The following is a 17,462-nucleotide window of genomic DNA, read 5'->3' as shown; positions in this document are numbered from 1 at the left end:
GTATCCAAAAAATAAAATGTGAATATTGCCTAACATTACAAAGATATTTTTTCCTCTGGAAAATCTGCCATAGCCTGTCCCATCAGTGGTGACAGCAGCAGTCAGACCCTCAGCGAGAAGCAGCTTATGTATTTTTAAGATAAAACAATTATGGACTAAAAAAAAAAAAAAAAAAAAAAAAACATACAACTGGTCCGGCTGTATGGGCTCCATGGAAGTGCGGGTCTGGTCTACTGGTGAGGACTTCCCTGCAGATAGTTCCCCCAATAAACCACAATGTGTGGACACAGCCCGATACAGATCCAAATGCAGTTACTGTATTTTTCGGAGAAAAATAAGAAAAACATTTTTTTAATTAAACGGTGGTGCTTTTTATAATCCATGCATCTTATTGCTTAGCCGGGGGTCGTGGCTGCGGTGAAGCGGTGTCCCAGGGTCGCTGCTGGAGGAGGCAAGAGTGGGGTGATTCTGCAGGTCGCAGGTAGGGATGAGGGGGTGCTCTGATGTGCAGCGCGCTGGTGTGGGGGCCTTTGGCGGTTGCTGGCCGCTGCTGCTGGTCTCTCCGGTGCCCAGCGGTGCTGCGTGGGTGCCCGGCCCTGCCCGGGGCTCTGCCGACATTTTACGACATGCCAGAGCCCCAATACTTCCACGTTTCCCTGTGCGTGTGCAGTGGACTCCGATAATTTGTTCACCCACGCAGCACCGCTAGGCACTGGAGACACCCGCAGCAGCGGCCAGCAACCGCCGGGCACCCGCACCCCCCCCCCATCCCTCGGCCTACACCCACAGTATCAGTAAGGCATGTACGCTTTATAAGACGCACCTGAATTTTCACAACTTTGGAGGAAAAAAGTGCGTCTTACAAAGCGAAAAATACGGAAATCCACTAATGTCACACCGAGCTTTATCATTCTAGAAATGAAAATTCAACTCATATCTGTCAAACTATTTTATTACAAGTCAAATAGAACTAAAATATATAAATATATGTATACATACAAATGAATGATGAGTTTTAGAAATCAAAACAATGAATTAAGGCACATTAAAGATTAATGAAAAAAAACAAAAACATTTTGTACCAAAGTCCCCAGCGCTTCAGCTGCAAAAAATAGGGATTTTTGTGTATTCACCGAAAAATCCTTTTCTCCAAGCCAATCATTGGGGGACACAGACAGTGGGTGTTATGCTGCTTGCCACTAGGAGGACACTAAGTAAACCAGAAAAAAAGTTAGCTCCTCCCCTGCAGTATACACCCTCTCGCTGGATGAGATTTCTCCAGTTCAGTGAAAAAAGCAGTAGGAGCATAAACAGTGAACAATAACCATAACTATGTCAAAACCTAAGGATGCTACAGTGAGCCAATAGGCTAAACAGGGTGGGTGCTGTGTCCCAAATGATTGGCTCAGAGAAATGGATTTTACGGCGAGTACACAAAAATCCCTATTTCTCCTATGCCTCATTGGGGACACAGACAGCAGGACGTCCTAAAGCAGTCCCTGGGCGGGGAGCATACATCTGCTAATACCCCATGTACCACTGAGTCAACAATGTGGTACTGCCGATTGCAGGATGCATCTGCCGAGAGCTGCATCTGCAGAGGCCTGAGAATGAATTTGGTAATCTTTTGTAAAAGTATGCAGACTGGACCAAGTCGCAGCCTTGCAGACCTGTTCTGCCGAGGCCTGGTGCCGAATGGCCCAAGAGGCGCCCACTGAGTGGGTAGAGTGTACCTTAATCCCTGCTGGGACAGGCACGTTCCTGACGGTAGGATTCCTGAATTGCCAAGCAAATACACCTGGCTAGGATTGCTTTTGAAGCGGCTAGACCCTTGCTATACCCCTCTGGAAGTATGAACAGGGCATCTGACTTGCGGAATGGAGCTGTCCGCGAGATGTACCGTCTCAGAGCCCTATCCACATCCGGGGTGTGGAGGGCCTTCTCAATGCGATGGACTGGTGCCGGACAAAAGGAAGGCAAAACAATTTCCTCATTGATATGGAAAGAGGAGACGACTTTGGGCAGGAAGGACGGGGACTTCCTGAGAACTGCCTTGTCCTGATGAAAATTCAGGAACGGAGGACGGCAGGACAGGGCCGCCAATGCCGAAACTCGTCTAATTGATGTAATTGCCACTAGAAAAACCACCTTCCAAGAGAGAACGGTAAGTGGCACGTCCTGCAGCGGTTTGAAAGGAGCCTCCTGTAAGAACCAGGTTAAGGTCCCATGATTACAATGGCCTTCTATAAGGAGGCCCCACATGGGAAATTCCCTGAATGAACGTCTTGACCTGAAGTTTGGTGGCAATTTTGCGTTGGAATAGCACTAACAAGGCCGAAATTTGGCCTTTGAGCGAGCTAAGTGTGAGGCCTCACTTTCATAGAATCGTAGAGTTGGAAGGGACCTCCTGGGCCATCTGGTCCAACCCCTGCTCAAAGCAGGATTCGCTAAATCATCCCAGTCAGATGTCTGTCCAGCCTCTGTTTGAAGACTTCCATTAAAGGAGAACTCACCACTTCTCGTGGCAGCTTGTTCCACTCATTGATCACTCTGTCAAAAAGTTTTTTCTAATATCTAATCTGTGTCTCCTCCCATTCAGTTTCATCCCATTGCTTCTAGTCTTTCCTTGTGCAAATGAGAATAAAGTTGATCCTTCTACAATGTGACAGCCCTTTAGATATTTGTAGACAGCTATTAAGTCTCCTCTCAGTCTTCTCTTTTGCAAACTAAACATTCCCAAATCCTGCAACCTTTCCTCATAAGACAGGGTTTGCAGACCGGTCACCATTCTGGTCGCTCTTTTCTGAACTTGCTCCAGTTTGTTGATGTCTTTTTTAAAATGTGGTGCCCAAAACTGGACACAATATTCCAAATGAGGTCTGACCAAAGAGGAGTAGAGGGAAATAATGACTTCATGTGATCTAGACTGTATGCTTGTTAATACATCCTAGAATTGCATTTGCCTTTTTTGCTGCTGCATCACACTGTTGACTCATATTCAGTCTGTGATCTATTAGTATACCCAAATCTTTTTCACATGTGTTGTTGCTTAGCCCTATTCCTTCCATTCTGTATATGCTTTTTTCATTTTTATTGCCCAGATGTAGTCCTTTGCATTTTTCCCTGTTAAAATCCATTCTGTTATTTGCTGCCCCCTTCTCCAGTTTATTTATATCTTTTTGAATCCTCTCTCTCTCTCTTCTCTAGTATTAGCTATCCCTCCTAGCTTTGTGTCATCAGCAAATTTAATCAGTTTATCAACGATTTAGATGAAGGAATTGAGGGTAAAGATGTTGAACAATACAGGGCCCAGGACAGAGCCCTGTGCTACCCCACTTGAGACATTCTTCCAACTGGATGTGCAGCCATTTACGACCACTCTTTGGATCCGATCGCTAAGCCAGTTATGAATCCACCTAACAGTTGCCTTGTCCATTCCATACTTGGTCATTTTTTCAATAAGGATTGTATGAGATACTTCGTCAAATGCTTTGCTGAAGTCAAGATATACTATATCTACAGCATTTCCTTGATCCACCCAATCAGTGATTCCATCATAGAAGGAAATTAAGTTAGTCTGACATGACTTATTAGACTTTAATACGGATTGAAGGAATTCCAATATGGCCGGAATGGAAAACACCAGAGGGGGATCGACCATGATCCTTGCACCACGAAAAGAAGGTTTTCCAGGTGCAGTGATAGATGCGCATGGACACAGGCTTCCTAGCACTAATCATGGTGGAAATCACATCATGAGAGAACCCAAAAGTTTCACCATAACCAGGTTCCCCGCATCATGATCCCACATGCTTTATGCATCCATTAGCCCTCTGTGTCTGTACTGTCACACGCTTAACATTATGGCTGGTCCATACAATCAGGGCAACTGTTACCACCCACCTTTCATGTCTACCTCTTTCCTCATAGACTGTAAGCTTGCGAGCAGGGCCCTCATTCCTCTTGGTATTTGTTATAATCTATGTGATTATTGTTATGCTGTAATGTCTACTGTCTCTACAAATCCCCTCTGAAATGTAAAGTGCTGTGGAATATGTCGGCGCTATAGAAATAAAAAATATATTTTTATTATAACCCAGCCTGTGCTAAAATCTAAGATTCAACGGCCACGCCGTCAAAGACAGGTCCCCGTACTCCTGGTGGTAAATCAGGCCCTGTGAGAGTAGATCCATGCGATCTGGAAGTCGCCAGGGTACGTCGGCGACTAGTTGTATTAGTTCTGCGTACAATGCTCGGCCAATCTGGCGCGACTAGGATCACTGGTACTCTTTCCATTCTGATGACCCTCGGAAGCAAGGGAAGAGGGGGAAAGATGTACGGGAACCGGTGCCACGGCAGAACTAGGGCATCCGCACCGATGGCGCATGGATCACGCGATCGGGCAATGAATTGAGGAACCTTGTTGTTTAGTCTTGAGGCCATGATATCCACATCCGGAGTCCCCCAACGATGACAAATCTGCTGAAAGACTTCCGGATGAAGAGACCACTCTCCTGCGGCAAGGCCTTGGTGACTGAGAAAATCTGCCGCCCAATTCTTTACGCCCAGGATGTGGATTGCTGAGATGGGCGAATGGTTGGTCTCGGCCCAATGGAGGATGTGACTCACTTCGTGCATGGCCATCCTGCTCAGAGTACCTCCCTGGCGGTTGATATACGCTACAGTCTTGGCGTTGTCGGATTGGATCCTGATGGGTTGACCTGCGAGGAGATGGTGGAAACTCCATAGAGCTAACCTGATCGCTCGTATCTCCAAAATGTTGATGGGGAGACGTGACTCTCGAGTTGACCAACAACCCTGTGCCGTGTGGTGACGAAAGACCACACCCCAGCCTAGAAGACTTACGTCGGTGGTTACTACTAACCATCTTACTGGGAAAAAAAGACCTCCCTTGATTTAGGGAGGACTTCAGTGTCCACCACTTGAGCGCTTATGTGACCCGCAGGGACAGAAAGAAGGAACCGACGGTCCAGGGAGAACGGGTTCTTGTCCCAAGCTAACAGCAACGCATATTGTAAGGGACGGAGATGGAACTGTGCGATTGGGACTGCTTCAATCGCTGCCACCAGCTTTCTGAGAACTCTCATGCTGAAACGAATGGTATGAGAAGTCGGTCGGGAAAAAGTCTGCGCTGCCTGTTGTAAGGCTAGGGTCTTTTCTGGAGGGAGAATGACCAACCCGCGGGAAGTGTTCAAGATCATTCCTAAAAAGGAAATCTGTTGAGCCGGTTTTGGGAAAGACTTTTTTATCTGCCATCCCAGGCGAGAAAGTGTATTTACTGTTATATCCACGGATTCCTTGCAGGCTGGAAGGGACAGACCCTTGATGAGCAGGTTGTCCAGGTATGGTAACACCACCACTCCCCGAGTGTGGAGAATGGCCATGACAGTCGCCATGACCTTGGTAATGACCCTGGAGGTGGTGGCGAGTCCGAAGGGCAAGGCAACGAACTGGAAGTGTTCCTTATGAATTGCAAAATGCAGGAAATGTTGGTGGGAAGGGCAGATCGGAATGTGAAGGTAAGCGTCCTTGATGTCGATGGATGCTAGGAACTCTCCTTATTCCATGGAAGCGACAACTGATCAGAGAGATTCCATTCGGAATCTCCGTACCTTGACAAACTGACTTAACAGTTTGAGATCCAGAATGGGCCGCATCGTCCCGTCCTTCTTTGAAACCACAAAAAGGTTTGAATAAAAACCCCTGAACCTTTCGTGCTGAGGGACCGGAATGATGATTCCGTTCCTTTGCAGAGCCCGAACAGCCCGAAGGAATGCTCTTAGAATTTTCTTCTCCCCCCCCCCCCCCCCCCCAAGAAAAAGACATCTCGTATCCGGAGGCCACCAGCTCCCTAACCCACTTGTTGTTGACGACCGCGAGCCAGGTGTGACTGAAGGAAAGTAGACGACCGCCTATTTTGTCGGTGTCCGCCGGATACTGCAAGTCATTGCGTAGAAGATCTACGAGATCTGGCTCCTCTAGATCCAGATGCCCTAGGCCTGGGCTTCCAAGAGCGGTTAGGTCTGGGATCCTCTGTCTCCTCGCGGGGACCGACCTGAACCGGAAGAGACTGTAGAAGAGGACCAACTGGAGTTGTTGCGAAGAGATCGAAAGCGCGTCGGCTGTTGGTTCCGAAATGGCCGAACAGCCTTTTGTTGAGGAAGGAATTTACTTTTTCCCCCGGTAGTATCAGAAATGAGCTGGTCCAGTTTCTCTCCAAAAAGACGACCAGTTTGATAGGGCAGAGAAGTAAACGATCTTTTAGATGTGGCATCTGCCCGCCAGTCGCTGAGCCATAGGGCTCTTCTAATGAAGATCGCATTAGCGGCAGTTTGAGCAGCGCAATTGGCGGCATCTAAAGAAGCGTGCACTACAAAGTCCGCTGCGTGAATTATCTGCCTGGCGACACCAGGAAGACTGGTGCCCTGGAAGGCTGTAATTAAGACTTATGCCCAAGCGGCTAATTGCCTTAGTGACCCAAGTCGCCGCGAAAGATGAAAAAAGCGCCACTCCTGAAGGTTCAAAAACTGAGCGGGCAAGGTAGTCAATTTGACGATCGGAGGGGTTTCTGAGGAGCCCTCACAAACGGATAGGAGCGTTTTAAAAGCAAGACGCGATACAGGAGGGTCCACCAAAGGGGACTGTAACCAATCCTTCATTAGGTCTGGAACAAAAGGGTATTTTGCCTCAGTAGACTTTTGCCCTGTGAACCGCTTATGTGGCCGATCCCTATGTTTCTGGACAATGTCCTTAAACTCCGGATGGCTGGTAAATAACCTGTATACACGTTTGGTTCTCTTAAATGAGATAGCGTGTGCTGGAGCGGGAATATTTTCCTTATCCAACTCCAGAATCCTGTTGACTGATTCTATAAGAGAATCAAGCGACTCTTGGTCATTTGGGGGATTCTGAGGGGCTGACGTTTCAGATTCGAATTCAGAGTCGTGCTCGCCGCGAACATTAGGAGAGGGAGAGCGAGAGACAGAACTCGCCGATGCTGAAGCGTGACTAGAGGACGCGTCATGGGTCCGCTTTCTAGAGACCTGACCATCCCTTGAACGAGTACGGCCCCTGCTGGTGGACAGTTCCCGGCCGTCGCCAGAGCCCTCCTCGGGAGGTAAAGACGCTTTCTGCCTTAAAGAGGTCTCCCTAAGTGAGTCTATAGCCTGGGTCAGTGACTCCACCGACCGTGACAGGGACGTAGCCCACTCAGGGGATTAAACGCAGGAAATCCGTCAGCAGCGGTGGCGGCGAGGGACGTTTGAGCGCAAGCCGGGTCACAGCCCGTGCATAAGGGATTAGTCTGGGCACTGGGCAAGGCAGTCTTGCAAGTGGTACACAAGGTAAAAAACGCGGCGTTCTTCTTAGCAGCCCGTTTAGCCTCCTTAGATTGAGACATAGCGCTCCTGAAAGGGTTAAAAGCAGAGTCTGGTCTGCAGTTGCAGGGAATGTGCCGAGAAGGGGTTAAGCTTTGTTCCTATGCGGTGTCCCCGGGAGGAATAGCGGTGGCCCTGTGGTGTCACCCGATAACCAGCAGAGTGCGCGCCACACATTCCGAGTCCAGAGAAGGCTGAAGTAAATGACATGGCCCCCGAGACTAGGATTGCGCGTCTCGTAAGGGATCGAGAGGCGCCAAGGAGGGGGGACAGCGGCGCAAGCGTGTGCGGCGTTATTCAAATTGCGGTCTAGTAGGCCGGAAAAGCCGGGTACTACATTTTTGGCCTACCCACGGTAAGCGCCGGGTTTGGGGGGGCGCCTGTGCACCTCCGCTGAGACAAAGTCAGCACCTGTCCCATGAAACAGGACCCGACCCCATACCTCTACTCCAGTGCTCAGGCCGGCCACGCTGTCCGGGGCCATCCATGCAGGTCTTCTCATCCTCCTGGGCTGATGTAGCAGAGCTGGAGGCGTTCTTAAAGGGGTATGCTCAATCGATCCTCCCTATGGGCAGGGGGATGGAGAGCTATGGGGTTGATTTAGGGCATTCGGAAGCGCTGTTCCAGTCTTTTCCATTGCACTCCATGCTTCGTCTGTCGCGCTCCAGAGCCCTCCTCGTGCCCTCGTATCTGTGGATTACCGGGACCGTAAAGGAAGCATCGCCAGAGGAATCAGCCCCGTTTGTCGCAGGAAAGTGTACGGGGAGGTATACTCCGCGTGCTTGCCTGTTGCTGGTTCAGGGGAGAGCGGGCCGTAGAAAGGAACAGTCGCCCCCTTCACTCCGTTAATTAAAAAATTACAGAAAAATCAAAAAGGAAAAAACGGTGGGGTCTGAAGCCAGATCCAAGTGCCTCCTACAGACACTAAGCAAGAACTGGAGAAATCTCCTCCAGCGAGAGGGTGTATACTGCAGGGGAGGAGTTACATTTTTTTCTGGTTTACTTAGTGTCTTCCTAGTGGCAAGCAGCATAACACCCACTGTCTGTGTCCCCCAATGAGGCGTAGGAGAAATTGTATTGCATTACTTAACACAAAATTAATTTCTCATTGAATACACTATAGGACATGAAAATGAGTAAAGGGAAGGGGATCTAGGTGGACCCTATGCCATAGATAACACGTCCTAGGATGACCCATAAAACAAAACAAAAAAAAAAACATAAAACAAAGCCCCAAAAAAAGACATAGAGAAGCATCAAAGTACAGACAGTGTAAGGCAACTATGGTAAAGGTGAGAACTAAATATTGGACAAAGGAAATGAAAAGGTGGTAGACCCCCACAGGACCAACCCTAGCAAGCCGTCGGAAGAGGGGAGGATAATTTCAGAGATCTTAGACTCCTCAATTGGACATCAGAGTGGCGCTGGGTCACACCTATTTTGGCAGAACATGGATGGTGGAGGCACCAGCACTCCACTTGGTGGAGAGATGACAAATGATGAATTGGCATCCAAAGAGGTTACTGTGGAGGGCACGGCGAGAGAAGATGGAGGAAACCCACAACACCTAGAAGAAAATAAAGACATTTATGTAAGTAAAATCTTGCCTAAGGTACAAAAAGCCACGGCCGCCCCTCCCAATATTCACACCGTGATCTAATGCCAATCAGCTAAAATGTACAACCTGAACATGAGGTTATTACTTTACATTCTGATCAGACTGTATGAAGCCCACTACCACGTCACAGCGACCAAAACAGGGGGGCCCTAGCCTTAAAGGTGCAGCGCCGGGGGAAAACCTTGGTTACAGCGGCAGAGCGAGCGGCAGCGTACTTCCTTCCCTAGGCAGACCCCGAGCACGAAGTCCCATGCAACCTACACCCACTTCCCCAGTCAGACTCCCAGCATGCAGTCCCATGCAAGCATCATCCCCTTCTTCCCAGGCAGACCCCCCCTTCAGCATGCGCACGCAGCCCCAAGCAAGCAACATCACCCCCTTCTTCCCAGGCAGACCCCCCTTCAGCATGCGCACGTAGCCCCAAGCAAGCAACATCACCCTCTTCTCCCCAGGCAGACCCCCCTCCAGTATGAACATGCAGCCCCATGCAAGCAACATCACCCTCTTCTCCCCAGGCAGACCCCCCTCCAGTATGAACATGCAGCCCCATGCAAGCAACATCACCCTCTTCTCCCCAGGCACACCCCCCTCCAGCATGCACATGCAGCCCCATGCAAGCATCATCACCCTCTTCTCCCCAGGCAGACCCCCCTCCAGCATGCACATGCAGCCCCATGCAAGCATCACCCCATTCTCCCCACGCAGACTCCCCTCCAGCATGCACATGCAGCCCCATGCAAGCATCACCCCCTTCTCCAAGGCAGACCCCCTGCAGTATGCAGCCACATGCAAGCATCATCACCCCGTTCTCCCCAGGCAGACCGCCCTCCAGCATGCACATGCAGCCCCATGCAAGCAACATCACCGCCTTCTCCCAGGCAGATCGGCTCCAGCATCCAGCCCCATTCAAGCATCATCACTCCCTTCTCCCCAGGCAGACCACCCCCCATAACGCACATGCAGCCCCATGCAAGCAACATCACCCCCTTCTGCCCAGGCAGACTCCCCCCCAGCATGCACATGCAGCCCCATGCAAGCAACACCACCCCCTTCTCCCAGGCAGACCCCCTCCAGAATGCACATGCAGCCCCATGCAAGCAACATCACCCCCTTCTCCCAGGCAGACCCCCTCCAGCATGCAGCCCCATGCAAGCATCATCACCCAGCTCTCCCCAGGCAGCCCGCCCTCCAGCATGCACATGCAGCACCATGCAAGCAACATCACTCCTTCTCCCCAGGCAGACCACCCAGAAAGCACATGCAGCCGCATGCAAGCAACATCACCCCCTTCTTCCAGGTAGACCCCCTCCAGCATGCACATGAAGCCCCATGCAAGATTCATCACTCCCTTCTCGCCAGGCAGACCCCCCTCCAGCATGCACATGCAGCGCCATGCAAGCATCATCACTCCCTTCTCCCTAGCCAGACCCCCCCCTCCAGCATGCACATGCAGCGCCATGCAAGCATCATCACTCCCTTATCCCTAGCCAGACCCCCCTCCAGCATGCACAAGCAGCCCCATGCAAGCAACATCACCCCCTTCTCCCCAGACAGACCCCCCCTCCAACATGCATATGCAGCCCCATGCAAGCATCACCCACTTCTCCCCAGGCAGACCCCCCCCTCCAGCATGCACATGCAGCCCCATACAAGCAACATCACCCCCTTCTCCCCAGACAGACCCCCCCTCCAACATGCATATGCAGCCCCATGCAAGCATCACCCACTTCTCCCCAGGCAGACCCCCCCTCACGCATGCACATGTAGCCCCATGCAAGCAACATCACCCCCTTCTCCCAAAGCATCCCCCCCTCCAGCATGCAGCCCCATGCAAGCACCATCACCCCGTTCTCCCAAAGCATTCCCCCCTCCAGCATGCACATGCAGCCCCATCACTCCTTCTCCCCAGGCAGACCACCCAGAAAGCACATGCTGGGTGGTCTGCCTGGGGAGAAGCAACATCACCCCCTTCTCCCAGTCAGACCCCCCCGTCCAGCATGCACATGACGCCCCATGCAAGATTCATAACTCCCTTCTCCCCAGGCAGACCCCCCTCCAGCATGCACATGCAGCCCCATGCAAGCAACATCACCCCCTTCTCCCCAGGCAGACTCCCTCCAGCATGCACATGAAGCCCCATGGAAGATTGATCACTCCCTTCTCCCCAGGCAGACCCCCCCAACATGCACATGCAGCGCCATGCAAGCATCATCACTCCCTTCTCCCTAGCCAGACCCCCCTCCAGTATGCACATGCAGCCCCATGCAAGCATCATCACTCCCTTCCCCCTAGCCAGACCCCCCGTCCAGCATGCACACGCAGCCCCATGCAAGCAACATCACCCCCTTCTCCCATGGCAGACCCCCCTCCAGCATGCACATGCAGCGCCATGCAAACATCATCACTCCCTTCTCACTAGCCAGACACCCCCTCCAGCATGCACAAGCAGCCCCATGCAAGCAACGTCACCCCCTTCTCCCCAGGCAGACCCCCTTCCAGCATGCACATGCAGCCCCATGCAAGCAACATCACCCCCTTCTCCCCAGGCAGACCCCCCCCTCAAGCAAGCACATGCAGCCCCATCACCCCCTTCTCCCCAGGCAGGCACCCCCTCACGCATGCACATGCAGCCCCATGAAAGCAACATCACCCTTTTATCCCCAAGCAGACCCCCCCAGCATGCACATGCAGCCCCATGCAAGCAACATCACCCCTTTGTGCCCAGGCAGACCCCCTCCAGCATGCACATGCAACCCCATGAAAGCAACATCACCCCCTTCTCCCCAGGCAGGCCCCCTCTCCAGCATGCACATGCAACCCCATACAAGCAACATCACCCCCTTCTCCCCAGGCAGGCACCCCCCCCCCTCAAGCAAGCACATGAAGCCCCATGCAAGCAACATCACCCCCTTCTCCCCAGGCAGGCACCCCCTCAAGCATGCACATGCAGCCCCATGCAAGAAACAGCACCCCTTTTTCCCCATGCAGACCCCCCCAGCATGCACATGCAGCCGCATGCAAGCAACATCACCCCCTGGTGCCCAGGCAGACCCCCCCAGCATGCACATGCAGCCCCATGCAAGCAACATCACCCCCTTCTCCACAGGCAAACGCAGCCCCATGCAAGCAACATCACCCCCTTCTCCCCAGGCAGACACGCCTCCAGCATGCAGCCCCATTCAAGCAACAACACGCGCTTCTCCCCAGGCAGACCCCCCCTCCAGCATACACACGCAGTCCCATGCAAGCAACAAAACCCCCTTCTCCCCAGGCAGACCACCCAGCATGCAGCCCCATGCAAGCAACATCACCCTTCTCCCCAAGCAGACCGCCTTCCAGCATGCACGCAACATCACCCCTTTCTCCCCAGGCAGACCACCCAGCATGCACATGCAGCCCCATGCAAGCAACATCACCCTTCACCCCAAGCAGACCCCCTCCAGCATGCACATGCAGCCCCATGCAAGCAACATCACCCCCTTCTCCCTAGCCAGACCACCCCACCAGCATGCACATGCAGCCCCATGCAAGCAACATCACCCCCTTCTCCCAGGCAGACCCCCTCCAGCATGCATCCCCATGCAAACATCATCACCCCATTCTCCCCAGGCATCCCGCCCTCCAGCAAGCACATGCAGCCCCATGCAAGCAACATTACCCCCTTCTCCCCAGGCAGACCCCCCCTCCAGCATGCACATGCAGCCCCATGCAAGCAACATCACCCCCTTCTCCCCAGGCAGACCCCCCCCTCAAGCATGCACATGCAGCCCCATGCAAGCAACATTACCCCCTTCTCCCAGGCAGACCCCCCCCTCCAGCATGCACATGCAGCCCCATGCAAGCAACATCACCCCCTTCTCCCCAGGCAGACCCCCCCCTCCAGCATGCACATGCAGCCCCATGCAAGCAACATCACCCCCTTCTCCCAGGCAGACCCCCGCTCAAGCATGCACATGCAGCCCCATGCAAGCAACATCACCCCCTTCTCCCAGGCAGACCCCCCCTCAAGCATGCACATGCAGCCCCATGAAAGCAACATCACCCACTTCTCCCAGGCAGACCCCCGCTCAAGCATGCACATGCAGCCCCATGCAAGCAACATCACCCCCTTCTCCCAGGCAGACCCCCCCTCAAGCATGCACATGCAGCCCCGTGAAAGCAACATCACCCCCTTCTCCCCAGGCAGACCCCCCTCAAGCATGCACATGCAGCCCCATGCAAGCAACATTACCCCCTTCTCCCAGGCAGACCCCCCCCTCCAGCATGCACATGCAGCCCCATGCAAGCAACATCACCCCCTTCTCCCAGGCAGACCCCCGCTCAAGCATGCACATGCAGCCCCATGCAAGCAACATCACCCCCTTCTCCCAGGCAGACCCCCGCTCAAGCATGCACATGCAGCCCCATGCAAGCAACATCACCCCCTTCTCCCAGGCAGACCCCCGCTCAAGCATGCACATGCAGCCCCATGCAAGCAACATCACCCCCTTCTCCCAGGCAGACCCCCGCTCAAGCATGCACATGCAGCCCCATGCAAGCAACATCACCCCCTTCTCCCAGGCAGACCCCCCCTCAAGCATGCACATGCAGCCCCGTGAAAGCAACATCACCCCCTTCTCCCAGGCAGACCCCCCCTCAAGCATGCACATGCAGCCCCGTGAAAGCAACATCACCCCCTTCTCCCAGGCAGACCCCCCCTCAAGCATGCACATGCAGCCCCGTGAAAGCAACATCACCCCCTTCTCCCAGGCAGACCCCCGCTCAAGCATGCACATGCAGCCCCATGCAAGCAACATCACCCCCTTCTCCCAGGCAGACCCCCGCTCAAGCATGCACATGCAGCCCCATGCAAGCAACATCACCCCCTTCTCCCAGGCAGACCCCCCCTCAAGCATGCACATGCAGCCCCGTGAAAGCAACATCACCCCCTTCTCCCAGGCAGACCCCCCCTCAAGCATGCACATGCAGCCCCGTGAAAGCAACATCACCCCCTTCTCCCAGGCAGACCCCCCCTCAAGCATGCACATGCAGCCCCATGAAAGCAACATCACCCCCTTCTCCCCAGGCAGACTCCCAGCTCTTGCATGAACATCCACCTACCTGATCTGTGACCCCAAAACACTCCAAATCCCGCTATGACACGTGCTCTATGGAGAATGACCCCAAACCACTCCAAATACCGCACAAAATGCTCCAATTCCCACCATGACATCCGCAGCTTCCTCTGTCTGCTCTGCTGCTCTATGTGGAGGAAGAGGCCCCGCCCCTTGTGGTCACATGGGCATGACGTCAGCAGAGGTCCTTTAGCCGACTTGGATTTAGCCTCTACCGTGATCTCTGGGGAAAGTGGTTGTCACGTGGTGCAGTGCGCATGCGGAGTTGTGTATGAGACGAAGTGGGGCCGTGCGTGCGTAACGTGGGTACAGCGGAGCCGTGCGTGCGTAACGTGGGTACAGCGGAGCCGTGCGTGCGTAACGTGGGTACGGCGGAGCCGTGTGTGTAACGTGGGTACAGCGGAGCCGTGCGTGCGTAACGTGGGTACGGCGGAGCCGTGTGCGTGCGTAACGTGTGTACAGCGGAGCCGTGTGTGTAACGTGGGTACGGCGGAGCCGTGCGTGCGTAACGTGTGTACAGCGGAGCCGTGCGTGCGTAACGTGTGTACAGCGGAGCCGTGCGTGCGTAACGTGTGTACAGCGGAGCCGTGCGTGCGTAACGTGGGTACAGCGGAGCCATGTGTGTGTGTAACGTGGGTACGGCGGAGCCGTGCGTGCGTAACGTGGGTACGGCGGAGCCGTGCGTGCGTAACGTGGGTACAGCGGAGCTGTGCGTGCGTAACGTGTGTACAGCGGAGCCGTGCGTGCGTAACGTGTGTACAGCGGAGCCGTGCGTGCGTAACGTGTGTACAGCGGAGCCGTGCGTGCGTAACGTGTGTACAGCGGAGCCGTGCGTGCGTAACGTGGGTACAGCGGAGCCATGTGTGTGTGTAACGTGGATACAGCGGAGCCGTGTGCGTGTGTAACGTGGGTACAGCGGAGCCGTGTGTGCGTAACGTGGGTACAGCAGAGCCGTGTGTGTAACGTGGGTACGGCGGAGCCGTGCGTGCGTAACGTGGGTACTGCGGAGCCGTGCGTGCGTAACGTGTGTACAGCGGAGCCGTGTGTGTGTGTAACGTGGGTACAGCGGAGCCGTGCGTGCGTAACGTGGGTACAGCGGAGCCGTGCGTGCGTAACGTGGGTACGGCGGAGCCGTGCGTGCGTAACGTGTGTACGGCGGAGCCGTGTGTGTAACGTGGGTACGGCGGAGCCGTGCGTGCGTAACGTGGGTACGGCGGAGCCGTGCGTGCGTAACGTGGGTACGGCGGAGCCGTGTGTGTGTGTAACGTGGGTACAGCGGAGCCGTGTGCGTGCGTAACGTGGGTACAGCGGAGCCGTGCGTGCGTAACGTGGGTACAGCGGAGCCGTGCGTGCGTAACGTGTGTACAGCGGAGCCGTGCGTGCGTAACGTGGGTACAGCGGAGCCGTGTGCGTGCGTAACGTGGATACAGCGGAGCCGTGTGCGTGTGTAACGTGGGTACAGCGGAGCCGTGTGCGTGCGTAACGTGGGTACAGCGGAGCCGTGTGTGCGTAACGTGTGTACAGCGGAGCCGTGCGTGCGTAACGTGTGTACAGCGGAGCCGTGTGTGTGTGTAACGTGGGTACAGCGGAGCCGTGTGCGTGCGTAACGTGTGTACAGCGGAGCCGTGCGTGCGTAACGTGTGTACAGCGGAGCCGTGCGTGCGTAACGTGGGTACAGCGGAGCCATGTGTGTGCGTAACGTGGATACAGCGGAGCCGTGTGCGTGTGTAACGTGGGTACAGCGGAGCCGTGCGTGCGTAACGTGGGTACAGCGGAGCCGTGCGTGCGTAACGTGTGTACAGCGGAGCCGTGCGTAACGTGGGTACAGCGGAGCCGTGCGTGTGTGTAACGTGGGTACAGCGGAGCCGTGTGTAACGTGGGTACAGCGGAGCCGTGCGTGCGTAACGTGTGTACAGCGGAGCCGTGTGTGTAACGTGGGTACAGCGGAGCCGTGCGTGCGTAACGTGTGTACAGCGGAGCCGTGTGTGTAACGTGGGTACGGCGGAGCCGTGCGTGCGTAACGTGGGTACGGTGGAGCCGTGCGTGCGTAACGTGGGTACAGCGGAGCCGTGTGTGTGTGTGTGTAACGTGGGTACAGCGGAGTCGTGTGCGTGCGTAACGTGGGTACAGCGGAGCCGTGCGTGCGTAACGTGTGTACAGCGGAGCCGTGCGTGCGTAACGTGGGTACAGCGGAGCCATGTGTGTGTGTAACGTGGGTACAGCTGAGCCGTGTGTGCGTAACGTGGGTACAGCGGAGCCGTGCGTGCGTAACGTGTGTACAGCGGAGCCGTGCGTGCGTAACGTGGGTACAGCGGAGCCGTGCGTGTGTGTAACGTGGGTACAGCGGAGCCGTGTGTAACGTGGGTACAGTGGAGCCGTGCGTGTGTGACTTGTGTACAGCGGAGCCGTGCGTGCGTAACGTGGATACAGCGGAGCCGTGCGTGTGTAACGTGTGTACGTAACCTGTGTACAGCAGAGCCGTGTGTGTGTAATGTGGGTACAGCAGAGCCGTGCGTGTGTGTAACGTGGGTACAGCGGGGCCGTGCGTGTGTGTAACGTGGGTACAGCGGGGCTGTGTGTGTGTAACGTGGGTACAGCGGGGCCGTGTGTGTAACGTGGGTATAGCGGAGCCGTGTGCATGCGTAACGTGGATACAGCGGAGCCGTGTGCGTGTGTAACGTGGGTACAGCGGAGCCGTGTGCGTGCGTAACGTGGGTACAGCGGAGCCGTGTGTGCGTAACGTGTGTACAGCGGAGCCGTGCGTGCGTAACGTGTGTACAGCGGAGCCGTGTGTGTGTGTAACGTGGGTACAGCGGAGCCGTGTGCGTGCGTAACGTGTGTACAGCGGAGCCGTGCGTGCGTAACGTGTGTACAGCGGAGCCGTGCGTGCGTAACGTGGGTACAGCGGAGCCATGTGTGTGCGTAACGTGGATACAGCGGAGCCGTGTGCGTGTGTAACGTGGGTACAGCGGAGCCGTGCGTGCGTAACGTGGGTACAGCGGAGCCGTGCGTGCGTAACGTGTGTACAGCGGAGCCGTGCGTGCGTAACGTGGGTACAGCGGAGCCGTGCGTGTGTGTAACGTGGGTACAGCGGAGCCGTGTGTAACGTGGGTACAGCGGAGCCGTGCGTGCGTAACGTGTGTACAGCGGAGCCGTGTGTGTAACGTGGGTACAGCGGAGCCGTGCGTGCGTAACGTGTGTACAGCGGAGCCGTGTGTGTAACGTGGGTACGGCGGAGCCGTGCGTGCGTAACGTGGGTACGGTGGAGCCGTGCGTGCGTAACGTGGGTACAGCGGAGCCGTGTGTGTGTGTGTGTAACGTGGGTACAGCGGA

The 17,462-nt window shown here is 54.8% G+C and overlaps 1 long non-coding RNA gene across 1 annotated transcript; it reads right to left on the bottom strand.

The window, feature by feature from the left end:
* Positions 1-7,947: 7,947 nt before the first annotated feature.
* On the bottom strand, positions 7,948-14,389 carry LOC141078363 (uncharacterized). The gene is made up of 2 exons (XR_012227824.1): positions 14,116-14,389; positions 7,948-8,964 (listed from the first exon to the last, which is right to left on the bottom strand). It is a non-coding gene; the product is annotated as an uncharacterized lncRNA (long non-coding RNA).
* Between the last annotated feature and the right edge of the window lie 3,073 nt (positions 14,390-17,462).

This window comes from Dendrobates tinctorius, unplaced genomic scaffold (assembly GCF_039654945.1).
Source record: "Dendrobates tinctorius isolate UK_male_01 unplaced genomic scaffold, ASM3965494v1 ptg000542l, whole genome shotgun sequence".
In the NCBI taxonomy this organism is placed as follows: Eukaryota; Metazoa; Chordata; class Amphibia; order Anura; family Dendrobatidae; genus Dendrobates; species Dendrobates tinctorius.
The sequence above is the reverse complement of the archived record's forward strand: the minus strand, read 5'-3'. Positions and strand labels throughout refer to the sequence as shown.